This window comes from Cryptomeria japonica, chromosome 7 (assembly GCF_030272615.1).
Source record: "Cryptomeria japonica chromosome 7, Sugi_1.0, whole genome shotgun sequence".
Taxonomy (NCBI): domain Eukaryota; kingdom Viridiplantae; phylum Streptophyta; class Pinopsida; order Cupressales; family Cupressaceae; genus Cryptomeria; species Cryptomeria japonica.
Window position 1 is genome coordinate 691,042,067 of NC_081411.1, and position 23,166 is coordinate 691,065,232.

General features: G+C 38.3%; 1 protein-coding gene across 3 annotated transcripts in view; it reads right to left on the minus strand.

The window, feature by feature from the left end:
- Positions 1–978: 978 nt before the first annotated feature.
- The window catches only part of LOC131078482 (pentatricopeptide repeat-containing protein At1g79540), a 49,753-nt gene continuing 27,565 nt past the window's right edge, over positions 979–23,166 (minus strand). The window contains exons 2-4 of one of the 3 annotated variants that reach the window (XR_009358371.1): positions 3,094–3,171; positions 1,513–1,599; positions 979–1,373 (exon numbers count right to left, since the gene is read on the minus strand). The gene's annotated coding sequence lies outside the window, so the exon portion shown is untranslated. Of the gene's footprint in view, positions 1,374–1,459; positions 1,600–3,093; positions 3,172–3,434; positions 3,461–23,166 lie in introns of those variants that run through there. The other 2 variants (XR_009113791.2, XR_009113790.2) reach the window with 2 other exon arrangements.

Here is a 23,166-nt window from a genome sequence, read left to right on the forward strand (position 1 = left end):
AATTGTTGGTAGATGGCCAAGAGATCAAGTACACACATATGCTATTTGTTGAAGCTATTTGTTGAAGTTAGTAACAGATTAATGTGTATGTATGAGAGCACAAATTCAATGCTACTAAGAGTTTGTGCTTTTAAATCTACAATTTTAAACACTTGTGAAATGTAAGGAGAAAATTGTTGGGATGGATGGCCAAGAGATCAATTTGACCTAAATACATATATATTAAGTTTATTTTTGGGCATCTTCAAAAAGAGGACTTGAAACATGAAGGATAAATTTCACACTATTTTAGGAAATATTATAGCATGCTTCTATGACGCAAGCTAGGTTAAGATAAATCTCACCAAAAGACTATTGAATGTGTGGCATCTAAATTCTTTGAGCTTGGTTAAAAGCTATAATATTATGAAAAATAGCATGCCCCATCAAAGTCTATGTGGTCTCAAATCTGCCCCTCAACCTCATTGGGGCCTATTTCCCCAAACCCCCCACTCTAGTTTAAAAGAAAAATTATTGTTGACCATGAAATAACACTTCTTATTCTGACCACTTTTTTCCACATAAATACATTTTGTTTGCCTAGTGAATCTAATCCCTAGGCAATGCTCCTATCGTTGTAGTAGTATTATAGGTTTGCCTAAGATTTGTGCACAAGATCCCACATAGAGATAGTGACGGTAAATTGAGTGATACAAGCTCTTCTCTAACTATAAAAATTATAACCATAATATTTGTACATCTATAACATTTCAGAATATTTATATGTTATATATTATTAAAGTTGAAAGATTCTAAATGAGAACACCATGGATCATGTCTTGCTAAGAGCAGGGGAAAAAAGGATGAGTCGAGATCATACCTCAAACGAATTCAGTAGAATAGATACCCCTCAATCCTTAGCACTAAAACAAATAAAGGCAATTATTTCTGCACATTTAAGTCAAGCTCCCAATACCAATAGGTTGCCAAAATAATTTAAAATTTTTATTCTCTTAATAAAAAACTGTTGTTTCTTGCAACTCAAATCTGTTTTTGTAGTCAATTTATTGGCGCATATTTGTGGATGTGATAAAAGTAGCTTTTAATTTACAAGTTTATTATGCTTTTATAGTTGAATTATTAAAAGGCCCATAGTAAAATCCTTAAAAAATCTCTATATTTCAAGTATTTTCAATTTGTTGAGTCCAAATCTGGGTCAAATATCAGCCTGCTGAGTTCCGGGTCTTTTCCGGGTCTTGCACCTATGGTCCAAACTCCTGGCTCAAGTACAATAAATGGACTGTCCACCATGATAGATAACTGTCATCAAATTCCATCCCATACATCCTTGCGCCCATAATATATTTAGCAACCAGAAACTAGCATATAAGAACCTGAACAAAATAAAGGATGGCTGATGAAAATGCATTGTGCAATCACACCCAGATGCAGAGCATTTTCAGAAATGATAGAAGAGAAATGTCCATGGACTGTGTCCAACATGGCAGTTATGCTTTAAATTTTTGTCCTTACAGTCATCTTATGTTCTCTGCTTTCATGTAAGCTCCTATTAAATTCTATATTTTCTCTTTTTCTTGGTCTGCTCTTCTCCACCATCCTCTGCAAATAGTGTGAATCAATTATAATATTGATAATAGTTAAATCAAAGTTCCCAGACTCGGACTCGGCTCGGACTCGGCAAGGCCGACTCAACTCGTGACTCGGCTATGACTCGGCAACGACTCGGCAATGACTCGGCAAAATTAAAAAAACCTTGAAATTAAGAGATTTTTAACAATTTAAAACTTGTTTCATGCACCCATTATTGAATAAAGCCCAATTATAATGTGTGCTAGCTTGTTATGCCATGAAAGGCATGCTGGTAGAGTATCTACTTGTTTGGGGCTTCTGTTTAGTATTTTCTTTGGCCAAATTGAAATTTTGGGAGCACCAACATGAGACATCATGAACATCTTCACTTGGAAACTGTAAGGAATGCTTGTGTATGGTAGCATTAAATAGTGTGCTTTTTGAACTTAGGTTTTACCTTGGGACTATAGTTGACCTTGGTCTTTCTTGGACCTCTTAGTTTTTAGGCTATATATATGCTGGATGGAAGGGGGAATTGTGAGGCCAGAAGGGTTTGAAATATGCTCCTCAGAGACATGTCCCTTGCCAAAAATAACCTTGTGCCCCATGGGGGGATTTTTTGGTATGTGGGGATAGGTAGGAAATATCCCCAACTCACCCCCTTTTTTCAAAATTTTAAGAAACATCCCTGTTGTGAGGTACTCACACATCGCCCCATTGCAAATGAAGACCCCCACTTTTTGCTTTCTAGGGTTAGCTCTTTTAGTTTTGTTGTTGGTCGTTTTAGTGTCTTAGCCTTTGCATTGAAGGGATTGAGTTTCTCAAAGGTCATCAAATCAGGTGGATCTCCTCAAGGTGGAGTGAAGGAGGTTAGGTCAGTTGAGTGATTAGGGGTTATTTAGATCATTCCTAGGGTTTTTGTGTACTATCTAGTCACGCTTCAAGTTGCTAAATCAAACCTTGGTTGAATGCATAGTGTCCTCCTAGGTCCCATCCCTTACATCATGGTCAGAGTGAACTCGCCTTAAAAATCTGGAATGTCATCCTGATCCTGAAATGGCCTGAAATTTGACTAAGTCTGGAAATTTGAAGGATCCTCCAAAAACTAGATTTTGCATTATAACTCATGGAGGTCCGAAACCACTCTCAAACATCCTGACAATATATATGGAATATAACTTAAAGTATAAGAAAGAGAAAAGACATAAGGAAATGTCACTTATACTTAAATGTTATATTCCATATATGAATCCTGACGAAGATACTAACTTGTCAAACAAGTCAAAACATTGACCTGTGGTGGCCGAGTTTTGGAGCTTGGACTCGGCGAGTTTTGCCATAACTCGCCTGACTCGCGAGTTAGGCGAGTTATGGTCAAAACTCGCCGAGTCCGAGTCCCGAGTTAGCAAAACTCGCTGAGCTTGGCTCGACTCGCCAACTCGGCGAACTCGCCTGACTCGCGGCGAGTTTGGGAACTCTGAGTTAAATATGCAACAATTGTAAGATCAAATAAGGTAGGCATACCTCAAGTTCTTTCATGCATTTATATTAGCTTTCTTCCTATTTTCACATGCTGTAATATCTGCATTCTTTCTCTTCATCCTAGGTCAGATTTCCAGTCAGTTCAAGTTAATGTTCAAATATCAATCATAAAATTGTATATCACATCACTAATCATACAAAGTAAAATGCAAGCAAAGCATCATACTCCAAAGCTTCTATAGAATGTAACTTTACAGGCACCAAATCCATATAACAGAAAACGGAGTAATTCTGAAATCCTTTCAATGAACAGTTCAAATATGCTCTTCTAAATGTAACTTATTCAACCAAAAACAAACTGGCTCCGAAGTTATGTACCCTACATTCAAAAAGCAAAAGCACTTCGTCCCTGCAAATAAAATTGATTCAAAGTCAAACACTTAAAAATTATCAACCCGTATGCTTGGAAACAAGAATAATAACAGACAAAATAGCTACTCATAAAAACTAATGCGCTTATACAGCAAAATTTATAAATATTAAAAACTAATGCCCTTCCTGCATAAATTGGCAATGATGGACAGAAGTATAGGCAGAAATTATTCAATCTAAAATTTGAAATGTGAAGATTTAGAAGCATTGGAAAGAAAATGATTCTCGAGTATGGTTAGAAAATCAAAAGTGTCAGAAATCATTGACCTATTCAAGAGTCAAGACTATAGCTGCTTTAGCCTCTTGACAACCAATAGTCTTGGCCCCTCTCTCTCTCTCTCTCTCTCTTCCCCAACCCCCTTATCCTTCATTCCTGCAACTACCCAGAAATCTCCATACATCCAGGAAAGTTGAATAGGACCCTCATCTGGTGATCTCTGTGCCACTGCATTCCTCCTCTACAGTATATACACACTAATTGCAGTGCTGCTGTCTAGACCTTCAAATTGATCCACTTACTGCAATTAAAAAAAAAGAGGTTGTGGTGACCCAAGGAAATCCACCAAGAAATCAACTACACACAGAATATCTTCAGTCCAATGATAGAGATCCTTCCCTTAGATATTCAAGCTCACATTTACTTCAGAGAAAAAAATTGACTTGATAAAGCTTTCTATCATGGGAATGGTTTGGTAAACTCTGTCTGCCAAGGTTTGATGCGAGCATGTGTAAATTCTGAGGGGATTTTTAGAGACTTAGACTGCTCCAATTCTCAGCAGAGGATCTCTAGATGGATTGAAGGAGAGAATTAGGATGGAAAGACTTTATAAACGGCATGCAATGCAAAAGAAAAATACCTAGGAAAGCTCAAACGTAGACAACATGCAGTGCAAAAGGCATGCACTCTTAGTTTAGACTGCTTTATTAGACAGTCTCTTGCATCAATAGCTAGTATGATAAATATGGTTCCTGCCTCTTGATGTAACTGTGGGGCTTGTCCCTTTTTTCTATTTATCTATTAATTAACTTTATCCAAAAATAAACAAAGCTTTTTATTATAAAATCTAATGGTACAGGATATCATGAGGCAGAAAGTAATTATATTAATGTCTACAAATGACCTTAGTAGGTCACCAGGACTAGAAAGTACATTCAATTATATTCAAAAAGTACTACATATAATGTTAATGTCCAAAAATATGAGAGTAGATCAACAGGACTCAAGCGTACATTCAGTTATATTACGAAGGTACTAGCAAATATAAATATGCACATAACTAACCAGAGTGGAACACGAAAGGACATTCAGTAGCTATAACTGTCTAATACTAGGGTGAAAAAAATCTTGCATTCTCAAAAGTAACTAAACAATATGTTGGAATTTTTGTCAAGGTTTAGTTGAGGTGTCTACTTGCTTGGTTGAGCTGCTTGAGCTCCTTGCTTGCTTGGCTGCTTGAGGTGCTTGACTGTCAGCTTGAGCTATGTATGTGTTTGCTTCACCTGCTTGACTGTTTACTTACTTGTCAACGTATCAGCTGATTAGTGAGAATTTATGCCTTGTCACCGTTGAATATTCAAAGAAACGATTTCTTCATAAGTCTTTATATGGCAGCGTTGTTAAAGATTGTTTATGGTTGGCAAAAATTAAATATCCAAGGCTGGTGTTTTTTATTCGAAAGGCAATGCTTTTATTTCCTTGCTTTAGTGTGTCGGGAGCTTTGTAATGCCTTTTTTGTTTAAGGCTGTTTCGAATATTTCTGGAGCCTATTTTTGCTATCGTGAGGAGTGGTCACGTGTTGCATATACCTTCTCTCGGCACAATTTTACCTAATGTTGTGGGTGTTATTGCTGAGCGGTGAGCTGTCCAGAAAAACGATTTTCTAATGGTGTTGACTTCATAATGCCCAGGATATTTGGAAATCGAAGAATTAAAAGTTTTTGGTGATCGTGGCTGTCAGTTCTTATCCGTGTTTAGTCCATGCAATTTGAAAAAGGTAGTGGAGCCTATTGATGTGTTTTTCATGCAGATTGGAACACAAAATAAAATACCAAAGGCACTCTATCCTCTCTTGATCAAAATCTTCTTGGATGCTAAATGATATGATCAACCAAGACGACTTCAAGGTTTCTTTAGTTAGGTCTTGACATGTAGATAGCTCAATTCGTTGATGTGATTGTTGGTAATCCAAGGGGACTTACGTTTAATACTTGAATGTTGAATGTTTGGATGTTGTTGGAACTTAGATTCTAACTACTTGCTTGGAAAATAAAATAGCAAAAGAGATAGGGTTCAAGGAGTCTATTCTAATCCTAAGAATGTACGAATGTTGGACAATCTTTGGTGAACGAAGCTTAGTGCGATCTTCTAAGGAGAGCAAAATGATGTTCAAATCACTATTAACAACAAGGATACCATCAAGGTGATACATATCAAGGTATGAATAGCAATTGAAGTTAAGCTCATTTAAAGATTCCAGTTGACCACACAAGGCAAACTCACAATCAGCAAATTGCTAGTGGTATGGACATATGAATTTCATCATTGATCATGCACAAAGTTCTTTCATTCATCTAAACAACATGAAAATTAATTGAAAAGTAGAGACCATGCAACTTGTTGAAATAACACATCAAATTCACCATAGCTTCAATGAAATCATATGCTCTTTACATCAAGATCTTGGCAACAATCTTTGCCTTCTCCTAGTCTAACTTCTATTCTAATTGCTATCTATGAACTATTATCTATTACTTCACTATTATTCTACTCTTGTTAACCTTTTACAAATGAGTGATTTGAGTCTCTTATAGTGCTCTCAATACAATTCAATGGCTCAGATTGATTCACAATCAATGGCGGAGATCTTACAATAAAACCCTAATTAGGGTTTGTTACAACAAACTTCCTTCTAGCCAATAAGATCGTTACAATGAATTTGACATATGTCCATCTTGATTTCTAACCAATGAGAGAATAGGTTAGGTACATAAAATAGTATTTGATGAGGCACCATGTGTCACTTGCTCCATGTTTGTTCCCTACCGTGAGATACTTAAGGATTCAGAATGAACCGAATAAGCACAGAACATATAACCAGCAACTACGATTGTACTCAGAACATCAATGTAAGTAATGATCACAACAATATGGCAGAAAGATTTCCTTCTATTGCATTCCAAAATGTTCAGTACATCCACATTATTGTTGGGCTTCCCTTACATGGCAATATATACTATCTAGCGGTTGGCCGAGGTACCAACCGTCGTAATCGACACGGGAACCCACACGGCTGACTCCAAAACATAACAATAACTTTAAAGTTTTATTCCTAATTACGGCCTAACACTCCACCATGAGATGAATCAGGTTCATTGAACTTGGACTTGCTAATGTAGAAGTAACTTGATTGGCTTGAATGTGAATAGGATGCCACATCAACCTCTTCCGAAAGTATCTCCATTCCTTGATCACGTTTGCTCTTCTTTACTCTAACTTGGAAATTTTCCTCCTTGTAATGCATTCACAATCTCAACCTTTGAATCATGAAGTATTTTCTTCCTTAACCTTCTTTGGTCTTGAAATTCCTTGCCTTGGACTTGGAACATGTTGTCTTGAAAAGTAGCAATTTTTTTTTAAGTGGAAATCATGGGCATGTGTGGGTTGATTATACGAAAAGAGAGAATAAAAAATATAAAAGATGGCCTCACATAAAAAGCATTGAACAGATACGGTGAAGCATTAAAAAGTGGGATGTTCTGAATATAATAATATATGACTTACAGTCCTTTTTGATAAAAAAAATTCTGATCGTATTTTCATAAGCAGCTGGGGGAGTGTCAAAATTGATTCAGACTGGAGAAGACGTTGTGGTAGAATGCTGTTACAGAAATTTGTTTTGCACAGAGTTGAATAAAATATTTTTTCTGTTGATGTATGCTAACTGTATGTGGCATAGAGATAAATGTGTGAAGTCTGGAATTGAAGACAGTGCATGTTAAGAGCATTGAAAGAGACCTTCTTGTTGAGTCTTTCGATCAATGAAATGCACAGCAAAGGGAGTTCATAATAAAAATCAGAGATCGTGATTTTCTTCTTCAAACTAACAGAGACATAAAGGGATTAAGATTTTTTTTAGTTCAAGTTTTGTGAATTCAGATGTTTAAAGGAAGATTGAGGTTGGTGTCTCAGTAAGGTGAAGTGGGTGCTTCATTTTTGAAAAAGAGCTCTTTAGAGAGTTGGTGCTCTCTTTCAGATGTCAGTTCTTCTGTAATCTGGGTTGGTGCCCAGTGGGTTGTTGCCCATTTGTTTAAGATTAATAAAGTCTTTTTATGCCGTGGTTTTTTACCCGAAAGGGTTTTCCACAAGAAATTTTGTGTTTTTGTCTTGCTGGTTATTCTCTGTGTTTAATTTGGTTTTATTCTGCATTTGTCTATTGAAAAGTCCTGAAATACTGAATCAGCCCCCCCTCCCTCCCCACCTCTCAGTATTTCTAGTGTGCTTCTCACAAAATACACTTAAGAAATCTAGAGATTATTAGAGGGCACAAATTGAACACAACTAAAGCACAAACCATATTACATATGCTACAATTATAAATAGACATGAAGAAGGATGTTCCAATGAAGCACGGACTTGATGAAAATCAAAATGGAAGACCAAGGCTAGAGATCAACATGACACGTCTTTAGAGAAGGCTCATGCTAAAGGATCCAATCACATCATCAAATACATACACCAAAGGGCCACTGCTGGATACTCCTGGAACACCTCCCAAAATCTGAGGTAAAAAAATAAAACTGCGAAGTGCTCTTGCACCAGTAACATGCGGCACACATAGACCCCAGGATATATAAGGTATTGTTGACGTGTGTTTTGTACACAATCAAACACAGAATAAAATACCCAAGGGTACCTTATCCTCTCTTGAATAAAGCCTCTGATTGCTGAAGATGTCGCAAAAAAGGATCAATTAGGATGACTCCAAGGTTCTTTGATGTAGGGTCTCTACGTGTGGATAAGCACCAGTGGTCGTTGTGAATGCTGTTTCATCAAGGGGCCTTACGTTTCCGAATTGTAGGAACAGAATTTCCTAAAACTAACAAGTTCTCAAAAGATCAAAAGCTGGGGTTTGCAAGAGATGAATTCTAATCTAATCCTAAGAATGATTCAATGTAGGCTAGACTTGGTAAGATTCTACCAATTTCAGTATTGCCAAGGAATAACAACTCTACTGAAATTGATGCGATCTTTTAAGGTGACTAATGATTTTTCAATTCATCAAGAACCATAGACACTATCATGAAGGTACATATCAATAGTTCAATGATGATTGAAGGTTTAAGCAATCCAAATATCTCCAGTTGACCACACAAGGCGTCCTTACAATCAGCAAGAAGCTAGTGGTTTGGAACGTGAATCTCACCAAAGATCAAGCTCAACACTTAGTCCTTCAAATTTAAATACTACTTCAACCAAGAATGATTCAAGAAAGTAAGCAATCATGAAAGTAGCCACAAGAATTGCAATAAAACACCATAACTTCAATATTTTATTGATCTCAAAGCCAAAATAGACAACAATTGCTTGAAATTTTCTCCTCAATGCTCAATCTTGCTACAAAATAACTTCTAACTAGCTAACTCTAATATCTATTTCTCCTCTCAATCTCCAATTCTCTTCTTACAAAAATGAAAATGAGTGAGGGTATATATAGCATCCTCAATTACAATGAACGGCCCAGATCAAAAGAAGATCAACGGCCGAGATTCTGACACCTAAACCCTAATTAGGGTTTATTACAAAAAGTTCCCCTTTTATTGAACAATATTAAATGCATAGCCAAATATTTAATTGGCACAAAAATCTAGGAAACATAGACCAATGATAATTAAGGTGCCACATCATCTATAACAACCTCTCTTCTAGAACCTTGTTCCCTTTCCAATGCTCCTTCTTAGCATATGCAATGAATCTGGACACAATTCCTTCAATCTCAGCAATAGGAATCTCGGGAAGATTCCTCATTCGTTCCTCCAAGTGGATAACTTGATCGAAGGCCTTGAGGAGAGCTGCATCCCATCCAGGTTCGAGTTCCTTGATTTTCTCAATCAGGAGCATAGTAGCGAACATTTGATCCCTTTGCTCATCTGTGATAATATTCTCATCTTTGCAAAAGATGACCTTAACCTTCTCTTCCAACTCTTGAAGATTCACATCTGTCTCATCTTCAATCCTTCTACCAAGAATAGAACATAACACCTCAAACACCTTGTCCTGAATTGGATGAATGACCTCCTCAACTTGACTGCATTTGGTGCTGATGTCTTCGAAAAGAACTTCCTTCATCTGGAGTAGAGTTGACCACTGGAGTAAATTATGAGCTCCTCCATCCATTATCTTTTCTTGTGCTAGGATCTTCCTTGGTGTTTGCCTGATTACTTGTAGAACAGGAATGCTAACATCTCTAGTGTGGGCAAAGGCGGCTACTGTTATCATTAGGTTGTGAATGATCTCAAGGACCTGGATAGCTCGATGGGTGGTCTGCATCACTCTTGTTGCGAATTCAACGGCTACGATATGGGATTTATCAATCCAAGAGCTCATAAGCTGAACCAAGCTCTTAACTCTTTCTGCCTCGCCAACCGATTCAAGGGGAAGTGCTTGCACGGGAGACACTGCTGGATCCTGACGTCCCAAAGGCTGATTGAGATGGCTAAAGTAGCCTCTCCAAGCACCGACTTCTCGCTCAAGCTTTCTATCCTTTTCCATTTCTTCTTTAAGCTTGTCTTTAAGTGCCTCAAATGAATCAGTTGCCTCATCCAGTGTCTGCTCGGCTGTGAGTGGACCAAATTCAAATGTTTCTACATCATACTCCTCTGCAAGGATTTCACCTTCATATTTGTCCACTGCTGGTGTAGCTATCTGCAACTTCCTGGACCCTGTCTCACCTCTGATCATCTTGGACATCTTGGTGGCCTTCCTCCTTTCTGTTACTCCCTGAGAATTTCCTACAAGGCTCTCTAAGTCAATCACATTATCTTCATCCTCGATCACGATCACCCTTGTAAGTCTCTCTTTCAACCAATCTGGAATGGTGGATCTTGTCTCTCTAACTTGTATCTCTTTAGGCAATGGTTCTTCTTCTCGGAGAGGAGATGTCACTTCATCATTATTCTTGTCTTCATGTAGCTCATTAACTTGAGGAGATTGACTTGATGAACGTTGAGATGCCTGCCCTTCTTCGTGTGTATCATTTTGTACCATTGATTCCATAGATTCCTCAACTTCAGGTACCCTCTTCTCTTGCCCTACATTCTGACTTGTCCTTTTTTCATGTCAAGAAGATGTACCGGATGAACGATCTCGATTGGCCTCTTGTTTCTTCTTGGAGGGCTCCCTTTTCTCAGGTCTTTCTTTCCTCTTCGCACCTCTAGGATGAGGATTGCCTTCACTTGCGCTTCTGGGATGAGGATTGCCTTCATCTGCACTTCTAGGATGAGGATTGCCTTCACTTACGCTTGCTCCTCCTTCTCCCGGCTTTTCCTCCAAAGTAAAAGTTATTGGTACGTTCTGATCTCTCAACTTTTGATGTTATATATCTACCCATTTGCGAGTATATGACAAAACTGGAGCCATCAAAGCTTTTAAGTCCAAAACCTCAGGCTCGTTCCAATCTATCCTCACTACTTTGTCTTCTCGGTCATAAGATGATTGGAGATGTCTACCACTGTCCTGAGCTTGATCAGCCACTCTGTAAACTTTGCATTTCCTGATGAGATCTAAAGGCAATCTGGAATGCACCTTTCTTTTTACTTCTAGATCACTTGAGAGATTCATCCAAAAGTCCTCTATCTGAAATTCGTGCTTGTACTTTCTACCAACTGTTTCTTCTATATACCCATAAGGATCAAATTCTCCCTCAAGGCAAAGAATGAAAATGAATATAAGGCCAACTCCTTTTCCGCATCATCCAAGGCTAGAGCATTAGGACATACCTCAACTGAATTCCCTAGTATGATAGGCACAGGAATTCCATTTCCATGCCTGTGTCTGAATGCCTTCGCATAAGCCGCCAACTGCCTAGTCACCTCAAGTAGCACTATCCTATCTGTCGGATATCTTGGCAACATATAGGGAGGTGAAGGACACCCGTGAACTCTAATATATGTAAACTTTTGGAATTGGATGAACCAAGCACCATACCTCTTTACAAGCTCTTGTGCATCTTGAGATAACCGATTGTGAATCCCGCCTTGCAATATCCTGGTGATATTCATCGTAAAGGTATCATTGACTAACTTGTAGTCACTTCCTGGTGGGTGATGCAAATGAGCATAAGATTCACAAACTCTGACTTCTCCGGGCCCTCTTCCGATCACTCCTCTGTGAGGTAGTCCTGCATATTCGAAACTCCTAATCAAGGCATATATGATGTATGAACTCATGTGGAAGGATTTGGTGGCCTTCAGTCTTCTCAACTGCACATCCCAGCAATGGCTAATAATTCTAGCCCAATGAACTGTTCCTTTTCCTTGAACTATCACTTGGATGAAGTAGAACATCCACTTCTCAAAATAGAAGGCTTGAGGAGCCCCTGTAACTCGATTGAGCAAAGTTATCAAATCTCTGTACTCCTCTTGGAAGTCGATCCTATGTGGTGTGTTGGGAATCTTGCTCAGGCGAGGACGACTTTTGAGTAACCAATTCTTATTGATGATGCTCAAGCAAGTGTCTGGATCATCTTCGTACATGGACTTAGCTCCTTCCAAGCTTTTGTAAATCATATCTTTATGTTCTGGAAGATGGAGGGCCTCACTGATAGCCTCTTCTGAAAGGTAACCCAAAGTGTTCCCTTCCTTGGACACGATTGATCTTGATTGTGGGTCATAATGGCGGGCACACTCGATCATCAACTCATGGCACTGGACTGCTGGAGGGAAACCGGCCGCCTTGATGATGCCACTTTCAATTATTCTCTTTGCAATAGGTGATGGTTTTCCAATATAAGGGACCTCTCGAAACTTCTTCACACTGAAATTTCCCAAGTTGGTATCTCCAATGTTGCTCCACTTTGACACGATCTTGGTCTCCAATTCTTCATTCCTCTGATCTTCCTTCATGAGAGCTGGATGACTAGTGGATGCTCCTGCCTTTGGGGTCGCCATCCTGACACCTACACAACATTTCATAATGAGCAATATATTTTGCAATGTAGGAATATAGATTAGAAAGGAAGATTTAAGCTTTTAATTAGGAAACTTCATGATAAATCCTTGAGTTATCATTTCCTAATTAACTATGCATTTTCAAAAAAAGCTTGAAGTTCAAAATTCAAAATTTCAACATTGGGACAAGGATGATCACGCCATACCTCCACTTGAGAATTAATTCTAAAAAAAACGATGTAAGAATAGGGAGAATTTGCTAGGCAAAATGTAGATCAAGACTTCCTTTAGCAAAATGCGCCTCCTCTAGTCTTCACAAGCATCAATTCCACCACCACTAGCCTCCAACAAAGTTCGCTCCAATTTGTTCCAGATTTCGCACTCCTTCTTTGCTTCTCCAAATCGCACTTGATATTGAATGAATGATTGATAAAATCGCTCAACACACCCCAATTATATAAGCGCTCACTACTTCATTTTCCCATAGGCCGACTTGGTGAAAATAGGCCAAAATAAACAAAAATTAATAAAAGAAGAAGGCCGACTTAATTGAGCAATAAAAAAGATAACTCAAGCGCTCTTCTTTTAACTTTAATTTAATAATAATTAATTTCAAATGCCTTAATTAAAAAAAAAAAACGATTTTCCAAGGCTCCAAAATTAATTATTAAATGCTATGCATTTTTCATTAAATGCCAATTTAACTAAACTTTTAAAATATTTCGAAGTTTCTTAGCGAAGTTGGCATCTAGTGTGATTTGCCAGAATAAGGCAAAAAATAATGAATGTTGATAAATTCGCTCTGGTCCCTTAGAGAGGGACAGGAGCGCTCTTGTATTTTAAGCCTTGCATCTTTTGTTAAAAACTTCATCCTAGGTGTCCAAAATGGCATTTTTTATAGGAGTCTCGAGTTTAATTCACTTGGCTCTTAGAAGGAACATGCCTTAGGATAGTTTCGCCCTGGTCCCTTGGTGAAGGACAGGAGCGATTTTCACTTTTGTCCTTGATCTTTATCTTTAAAATTGCCAATTCAAGTTTGGGGGGTAATCAATGATCTCCATTCATCCCTTCTATGCATGCTTAACTCGCTTTTGCAAGGCAAAATTGATGTTCTAGAGATTTTCGTCCTGGTCCTCCAGTGAAGGACAGGAGCGATTTTTGCATTTGAGCCTAGGATTGTCAATTTTTGGAAGCGATTCCTTGTTCACCATTTTCAAAAAGGTATATCTCATCTTGCACCACCTTGTCTTGGCATGATTCCGGAGGAAAATTTGTTGATTTTATAAGAATCGCCTTGGTCCCTTGGAGAGGGACAGGAGCGCCTTCTAGTTCATTACACAAACTTTTGTCCTCATCATCCTCCAATTGCCTTCCAAGCATAAAGCATCATTCCCCACTCGCTCTTGAGTCTTGAAAACAAAAAATAGCATTTCAAAATGTTAGGCAAATAGGCATATGTGGGGATTTCGCCCTGGTCCCTTGGTGAAGGACAGGAGCGCCTTAGCCAATTGTCATCGAAGTTTGTGGTCCTGGCAAGTCCATTCCACCTCAAAACATCTTAAGTATCATTCCAAACTTGTGCCTTGGCCTAGGTTCGTCTCAATTTGGAGAGAAAAGATAGCTTTTTAGGTTTTTCGCCCTGGTCCCTTGGAAAGGGACAGGAGCGATTTTGCAATTATGAACCTATCTGTGCTTTTCTATCCTTCGAAATTATCTTCAATGGACCAATTACGCCCTCTTTCATTCATTTCAAATACGAAACTTGCCTTACCTTTTCAAGAGATTTTGCCTTGTTAGAAAATTGCTCTGGTTCTTCAGTGAGGGACAGGGGCGATTGTTGTCTTTTGGGTTGATTCCCTCCATTGTGGCCCACTCAAGTTATATTCAACGAACAGAACACACTTCCCTTGGCCTCCTCAAATCGTAAAATCACTTTGATCTTGCAAGGAAAATGCAATTTTGAAATTCAAGCTCCGGTCCTTCAGTGAGGGACAGGAGAGATTTTGCCCTCTAGGCCAAATCTTCTCGCTTTTCATCTCGAAATCTCTTTGCTAAGGAAGATATCATCCTGTTACAAGCTATGAACAAGAGTTCGAGTCCGATAAATGTCCAAAAAGGGATGCATAAAGAGAATCGCCCTGGTCCTCCAGTGAAGGACAGGGGCGAATTCTTCTTAAACCTTCAAATTTCATCATTTTTAAACCTTCAAAATCCTTGAAATCGTCAAGTCACGTCCAATTAGCTCCCCTGGAGACCCTGCACAAAACAAATTAACAAAGTCAGAGACCAAAATGCACTAAAAAAACATTTTCGCCTTGGTCCCTGGGAGAGGGACAGGAGCGATTTCACCTTTCTAAGCTAAAATATCCACAATTTAGATCTTCAATCATTTCACAAGGCATAATTAGGTCATCTTTAAGGCCAGGAACCAATTTAGCAAGCCTTCACAAACAAGAAATTGCACTTAGAATGAAATTCGCCCTGAGCCTCCAAGGAAGGACAGGAGCGATTTCTCTGTTTCAGGCATCATCTCGCCTCCAAAATTTGATCAAAACTTTACCTAGGCAAAAATGTACAATTCCATCTTCAAAATGCTAACCCTTAGACAAAAATTTGAATTTTCCCTCAAAAAACCCTGACTAGACCTAACCTGAGACATATCTGACTTCCTGACAGGCTCATCTTATTTCAAAAATTGCAATCTTCGGGAGGATGCTTAATAATCTTCAAAATTTGACTGGACTCGGCTTGAAAATATCCAAAAGAAACCCCTAAGGCTTAACCCTAGTCCAGACAACTCACTCACTTAATCAAAACCCTAAAAGCAAAGAGAAGAACAGGCAAAACAAAAACAAAAAGAGGGGGTCCCCATTTTAATGGGGCGATGTGTGAAATGGTCACAACAGGTATACAATGCCAGTCACCATGGGTGGGCAAACTAGTATCACCTAATTCAAAGCCACCAATTTTCACAGTATGATTGCATAATAGACCCTCTAACACCTAAGTGACTATGACTTAGCAAACCGAGGCTACTGAAGAGTCTAACTACTATCTAAGCTAAAAACAAAGTATGACTAACTATGACTGGAGGAATTAAAAGGAAAATCAAGAACTATTTTAACCTCACTTTAAACACAGAAAATCAAGGGAAAAGAAAAAGACTACAATTACCTGGTTTCAGCTAGCTTAAAGAGAAGGTAATGGCACGGCTCCTCAAATTGTTCGGCATCCTCCAACCAAAATGGCACACATGTAAGGTAACTGTCATCACTTATAGCTTCGCAGGACTCAACTAAGACTCTAGGGGAAAAGGGAATAACTCGCAAGTTCAATTTTCAGAGGCCAAGATATTTCAGCCACATTTAAAAGAACTACTCTTCCTGATAACATGACATAGACAACCTTTTCTAAACATTATCTCAAATTGAGGTTGATCATAGCTATAAAAGCCATGATAACACAGTCTTTCTCTGTAAAAAATAAAAGGGCTTTTGAGTATTTTGTAAATCAGAATTTCCATGTGTTGAAATGATGTGGGCTGAAGTCATACAATAATAGGACTAGGCAAATTCAAAGAGTAATAAATTTATGAAGACATATAATCAACGGTGTAGAGAGGGTGCTACAGTTGCTTCTTGACCAACCAAAGATTGCATGGTGTAGGATTATTGCATGGATATATCAGTATAAAAACAATCTTTAAATGTACCATTTATATCTTTGTATCTTAATTGAGGAGACACATCTCTTTGAAAAGAGATACCCATTTAATTGGTCATGTCTCTTGATTGCGGCCTTTTGATATTAAACATAATCACTGCCCTTGTGAATATAACTGCTGTCTTTAATAATGAATCGCTGCATTTACAAACTTAATTCACTGCTTCCTTAATCTTAATTCTGCTCCTTCACAAACTAAGTCGCTGTCCTTTTCTGAATTCACTCAGATCTCAGAATTCTTATTCGATATATCACTTGTTTATTCTTATCTCTGCTCAATTCATTTATTCCTTGATGCTCAGATTTCTTATTCTCCATTTCTACTTCAAGGATGGATGCCCTCCTAGTCCTAACTGAGTTCCATCTCCTTTTTATAGCCCTCAAGGTGTGGGAATCACAACCCTTCAATTCACAAGGGGTGCAACTCATCATGTAAGTTTGTTTATTAATTAAGTGCCGGCGATTATTTACCTTGGTCAGCCCATTATTTAATCACTCAGTTTGCAATGAACTTTAGTTGGTCCATCTGGGTCAGTTCCCCTATCAGTTCCGATTAATTTCATCAAGGTCGGACTTCTCCTATTAACTGTTTATTTAATTTGTTCGGCCAAGACTTAATACTGAAAGGGGTTGCACTTTTATTTGCTAGATGCTGCAATTTCTCATTATAAAATCTGTGATCTGTTGTATTTATTTGCGGGACGTGACACCAAAAGTACTTACGCAACACCACAAAATTCTTTTCCACTCCAAAATGTCCTACAACCTTGTTGAACTGAGCCTTCCAAATCAATTTTTGTCTTTTTGCCTCATGCAAAATGCAGAAATGCCCAAGGTGGTAGATCCTACAGATATAAATCTGAAACTGGATTACCACAAAGCATCTTTCAATAGATACTTGCAAAATCCTTCTTGGAAGGATACATTTTGACTATGGATTGACTTCATGTTCACAAGCATCAAGAACAAAATTAGCAATTCCCTTCTATTTTCTTGATGTTAAAGTTGAATTACTCGGGATTAGATGACCATTTTAGATGTCAGTCTTGTTGTAATTTGTGCTAAGTCTACAAGAACTGAAGTGGCTTCAGACATATATGGATATGCTTCCAATGCTTGCATGCTTGAACAATGGTATAAATCTCACAATCATATGTTGGTTAGTTTCTTCTAGCAAAATGAATGTCTCACCTTATTCAACCATGTGACCATGCTGAGTAATGATTGCTCCAAGTGTATATACTGATGCATCAGTCTTAGTCTCAAATGGTTGCTAAAAATATAGTAGTGCAGGTACTAGCATGTAATAGAGTTATTTTCACTCAATTCCTCAATGCTTTATGATATGTTGCTATCCAAATGAACCTTGCTTTAGTGCCACCTGTAGTAAACTAGTTCAACCACCAAGTGACATGCAAAAAGCCAAGTACAAACATCTTGTAGAATTTGTGTAATGTCCCCACTTTGAAATAGAATTTAATAATAAATGATAATAATAAAATTAAAGCATTAAAAATTAAATTAAAAAAAAAATAATATAATTAAATATGATTAATTAAAAATTAATTAAGTTAATGAAAAGTCAAAAGACATGAAAGGAAAAGTTGTGACTCCCTCAACAATGAGATATAAAAGGGAGAAGAAAACCTCATTTGAGGGGGGGATAATTTGAAAATGAGAAGTGCAGATCTGATTTAAATTATAAGTACAAATCTGATTATGAAAGGCTGCGTCCCTTTCAAAGGGTAGAAATAATGAAGAGTTGCACTCTTTCAAAGGGTGCTAATGGTGAAAGGGTATGTCTCTTGACAAAGGGCATACATAATGAAGAGGTGTGACCTCTCCCTCAAATTGAGAGATATAAAGGGAAGGAATCAAAAGCATCTAGTGACATCACCATTGATCAGATCAGATCAAAATTGTTATCAAGTTACAGGCAGTAACATTTGTGTTCTTGGTGGTATGCATGGGGATGTGCTTAATATGTATGCTTAGTATATGAAACCTGATAATGTTATTATGCAGAATTTAATAATACTATTAATATAGACTGCAATATGTTGACAGTCATATTTAATTTCATTACTGTGGCAGACCAGATCTGACGCATGTCAGATCTGTCTGCCTTTACAGCCACAATAGGTAGCAATGGTGTTAGTAATTTATGTAGTAGGTAATTAATATATATATATATATATATATATATATTCAAATTAGAATAAGGATAATAGATTTATATATGATAATGATGTTAGCAAGATTTATATTGGCTTTATATATATATATATATACTTGATTATTTTTTCTTAGATTATTTATATATGTGTGTCTTATCTCGTAATCAATCAAAGGAATGAATGGAGGAAATACGTAAGGGAATTGTAGTTTACCGGTTCTCCCAAGCTAAGTAGGTCACCCCAAGGGATGGAATTGTCATAGTGGGACGTTCCTGCCTCTTGTGGGCCAAGAGGTGAGTTGTCATAGTGGGACATTGCGCGCTCTTGGGCTTAGTTGGGTCGAGCAGTTTATAGGCAACCCTCACTAGGCTTTCCTACCAAACTAAACTATGATTGAATATGGGTAGAAAGACATGTTTGTCATTCTATGTAATATATTTGCTATTAATCCATGTATTTATTTGTCTTTTCCTAAGTTTATTGAATGACTAAATGAAGTTACTCTTCTATATTGGAAAAAAATGATAAACTATATTGTGGATTTGCTAATTTAGGGCAAAATTTAGGTAATCACAAGTTGGGGACATGTTGACGTGTATTTTATACACAATCATACACAGAATAAAATACCAATAGGCATCTTATCCTCTCTTGAGAAAATAGTCTCTAACTGCTGAAGATTCGCGTAAAGGATCAGTTAGGTAGACTCCAAGGTTCTTTTAGTAGGGTCTCTACGTGTGGACAAGCTTTTTTAGTGGTATGATGTGATCTGCTGTTTCCTCCAAGGGGTCTTACGCATTCTAAAGCTCGAAGATTTTACTAAACTAAAAGGAACTTTCAAAAAAATAGCAAAAGATAGGGTTTAAAGAGGTCTAATCTAGCCTAACCCTATGAATGACTTAGTATGGACGAGATTTGGCAAGACTCAACCAACTTCAATTTTGCCATAAGATAACAACTCAATTGAAATTAGTGCGATCTTCTAAGGTAATATAATGGTATTCAATACATCAAAGATCAAGGACACTACTACGAAGGTACATATCCAAGACACAATGATAATTGAAGATTAAGGACTCAAAGTGTTCTCCAGTCGACCACACAAGGCGTTCCTACAATCAGCAAGAAGCTAGTGGTTTGGATTACGAATCCTACCAAATATCAAATCTCACACTTAGTCTTTCAAATTAACAAACTACTTTGATTGAGCACGATTCAAGTGTATCAAACAACCATGAAGATAACTCAAGAAATTTGCAACAAAACACCATAACTTCAATATTTTATTGATTTCCAAGTCATCATGTACAACAATTGCTTGAATTTCTCTCTTCAAGACTCAATCTTGCTACAAAATAAAATTGCTTCTAACTCAAATCAACTATTAACTATTGCTCTATTCCTCTATTATCTATTCTCTATTACACTATTCCTCAATGAAATGGAAAATGGGGGTATAAATAGCATCCCCAGTTACAATGAAAGGTCCAGATTGAAAGTAAATCAACGGACAAGATCATGACACCTAAACCCTAATTAGGGTTTGTTACAAATGACCTCCTTTTTACTGAACAATATTAAATACATAGCCAAATATTAAATTCGGCACAAAAACCTAGGAGGTATCAACCAATGAGAAATAAGATGTCATGTCATCTGTAACAACCTTTCATCTAGAATCTTATTCCCTTTCCAATTCTCTTTCTTAGCATATGCAATGAATTTTGTCACGATTCCTTCGATTTCTGTGATTGGAATCTCGGGAAGATTCTTGATACTCTCTTCTAAGTGGATGACCTGATCGAATGCATCTAGAAGAGCTGCGTCCCAAGTAGGTTCAAGTTCCTTCGTTCTATCAATCAGGAGCATGGTGGCAAACATCTGATCATACTGCTCATCTGTAACATCTGCGTCCTTGCGAAAGATGATCTTGATTCTATCCTCAAATTCCTGCATATCCACATCTGTCTCGACCTCGATCCTTCTGCCAAGAATGGTACGAAGTACCTCAAATACTCTGTCCTGGATCGGATTGATCACCTCCTCAACTTGACCACATCTAACACTGATGTCCTCGAAGAGAACACTCTTTATATGGAGTAAGGTTGACCACTGAAATAAACTGTGAGAATCACCTTCCAAGATCCTCTCCTGCGCTAAAATTCTTCTGGATGTATGTCTTATTACTTTCAAGACAGGGATGACAACGTCCTTGGTATGGGCAAATGCAGCTACTGTTGCCATCAATCTGTGGATTATCTCAAGAACTTGGATAGCCTGATGAATAATCTTCGTCATCCTTGTAACAAACTCTATGGCCACTGTATGAGATCTATCCATCCAACTACATGTACGCTGGACCAGGTTCCTGAATCTTTCTGCTTCATTGATCGATTGAAGGGGCAATGCCTGCACTGGTGATCTAACTGGATCCTGACGTCCCAAAGGTTCATTGATGTGACTGAAATATGTTCTCCATGCACCAACCTCTCTCTCAAGCTTTCTATTCTTTTCCACTTCTTCTCTAAGCTTGTCCTTCAATGCCTCAAATGTGTCGGTGGCATCATCTAAAGTCTGCTCTGCTGTGGATGGTCCTAACTCAATAGTCTGTATATCATAATCCTCTGCTAGGATCTCACCCTCATATTTATCTGCTGCCGGTGTAGCTATCTGCAATTTCCTAGATCCAGTCTCATCTCGAATCATCTTGGACATCTTGGTAGCCTTCTTCTTCTCTGTTATCACATGTGAACGTCCAACAAGGCTCTCTAAATCAATTGCACTGTCCTCGTCCTCAACTACGATCACCTTAGTTAATCTTTCCTTCAACCAATCTGGGATATTCGATCTTGTCTCTTGAACTTGAATTTCTTTATGTACTATTTCTTCTTGTCTGGGAGGAGATGTTATTTCATTATCTTCTTCTAAATCATAGTCTTGGAGAGATCCATCTGATGAAATATGATGTGCCTGTCCTTCCTCCTGCCTGTCATTCTGTACCATCGACTCCATGGACTCTTCCACTCGAATTGTTCTATCCTCTGGTCTGGAAGAAGTACTTGGTGTTTGATCTTTGTTGGCACCTTGCTTTTTCTTGTAAGGCTCTTTCTTTTCTGATCTTTCCTTTCTCTTCGAACCTCTCGGATGGAGATTGCCCTCACTGGCACATCGAAGGTTACCATCACCTGAATTCCTAGGATTAGGATTGCCTTCACTCACACTTGCTCCACCTTCGGCTGGTTTCTCTTCCAAAGTAAAAGACATAGCTATGCCTTGTTCTCTCAACTTCTGATGCTGAACGTCTACCCATCTGCGAGTACAAGACAAGATTGGTGCCATCAAATCATCTAAATCCACGACCTCGGGCTCATTCCAATCCAACCTTATTGTTTTGCTTTCTCTATCATAGGAAGACTGGATGTGCCTGCCATTGTCCTGAGCTTGGTCGGCCACTCTGTAAATCCTGCATTTCCTGATGAAATCCAAAGGCAATCTAGAATGTATCTTTCGTTTCACTTCAAGATCATCTAGGAGGTTCATCATAAAATCTTCAATCTGGTGCTCATGTCTAAATCTTCTGCCGACTGTCTCCTCTAAATGTCCATGTGGATCAAAACTATTTCTCCAAGCAAAAGATGAAAAAGAATACAAGGCTAACTCCTTCTCTGCGTCATCCATGGCTAAGACATTAGGACATACCTCAACTGAATTACCCAAAATAATAGGTACCTGAACTCCATTCTGATGTCTGTGTCTGAATGCCTTCACATACGCTGCCAACTGCCTTGTTACCTCAAGTAACACAATTCTGTCTGTCGGATACCTCGGCAACATGTATGGAGGTAAAGGACATCCATGCACTCTAATGTAAGTGAATTTGGGAAACTGAATGAACCAAGCACCGTACCTCTTGATGAATTCCTGGGCATCCTGAGATAATCTGTTGTGAATCCCTCCTTGCAACGTCCTTGTGATGTTCATCGTGAAAGTATCATTAACTAACTTGTAGTTTTTCCCTGGCGGATGATGCAAGTAGGCATAGGAATCACAAGCTCTGACCTCGCCGGGTCCTCTTCCAATCATTCCTCTGTGAGGTAGTCCTGCGTACTCAACACTCCTGATCAAAGCATAGATGACGTATGAACTCATGTGGAAGGACTTAGTAGCCCTGAGTCTCCTCAACTGTACGTCTAAGCAATGGCTAATCATCCTAGCCCAATGTATCGTACCCTTTCCTTGAACAATCACCTGGATGAAGTAAAACATCCACTTCTCAAAATAGAAGGCATGAGGTGCTCCTGTAACTCGGTTGAGCATAGTAATCAAATCTCTGTACTCCTCCTGGAAATCAATCCGGTGCGGTGTGTTCGGTACCTTGCTTAGACGGGGACGACTCTTGAGTAGCCAGTTCTTGTTAATTATGCTTAAGCAAGCATCTGGATCATCATCGTACACTGATCTGGCTCCTTCAATGCTCTTATATATCATGTCCCTGTGCTCTGGAAGATGGAAAGCTTCACTTATAGCTTCCTCTGAAAGGTATGCTAAAGTGTTTCCCTCATTGGACACAATTGTCCTGGACTGTGGATTGTAGTGACGGGCACATTCGATCATCAAC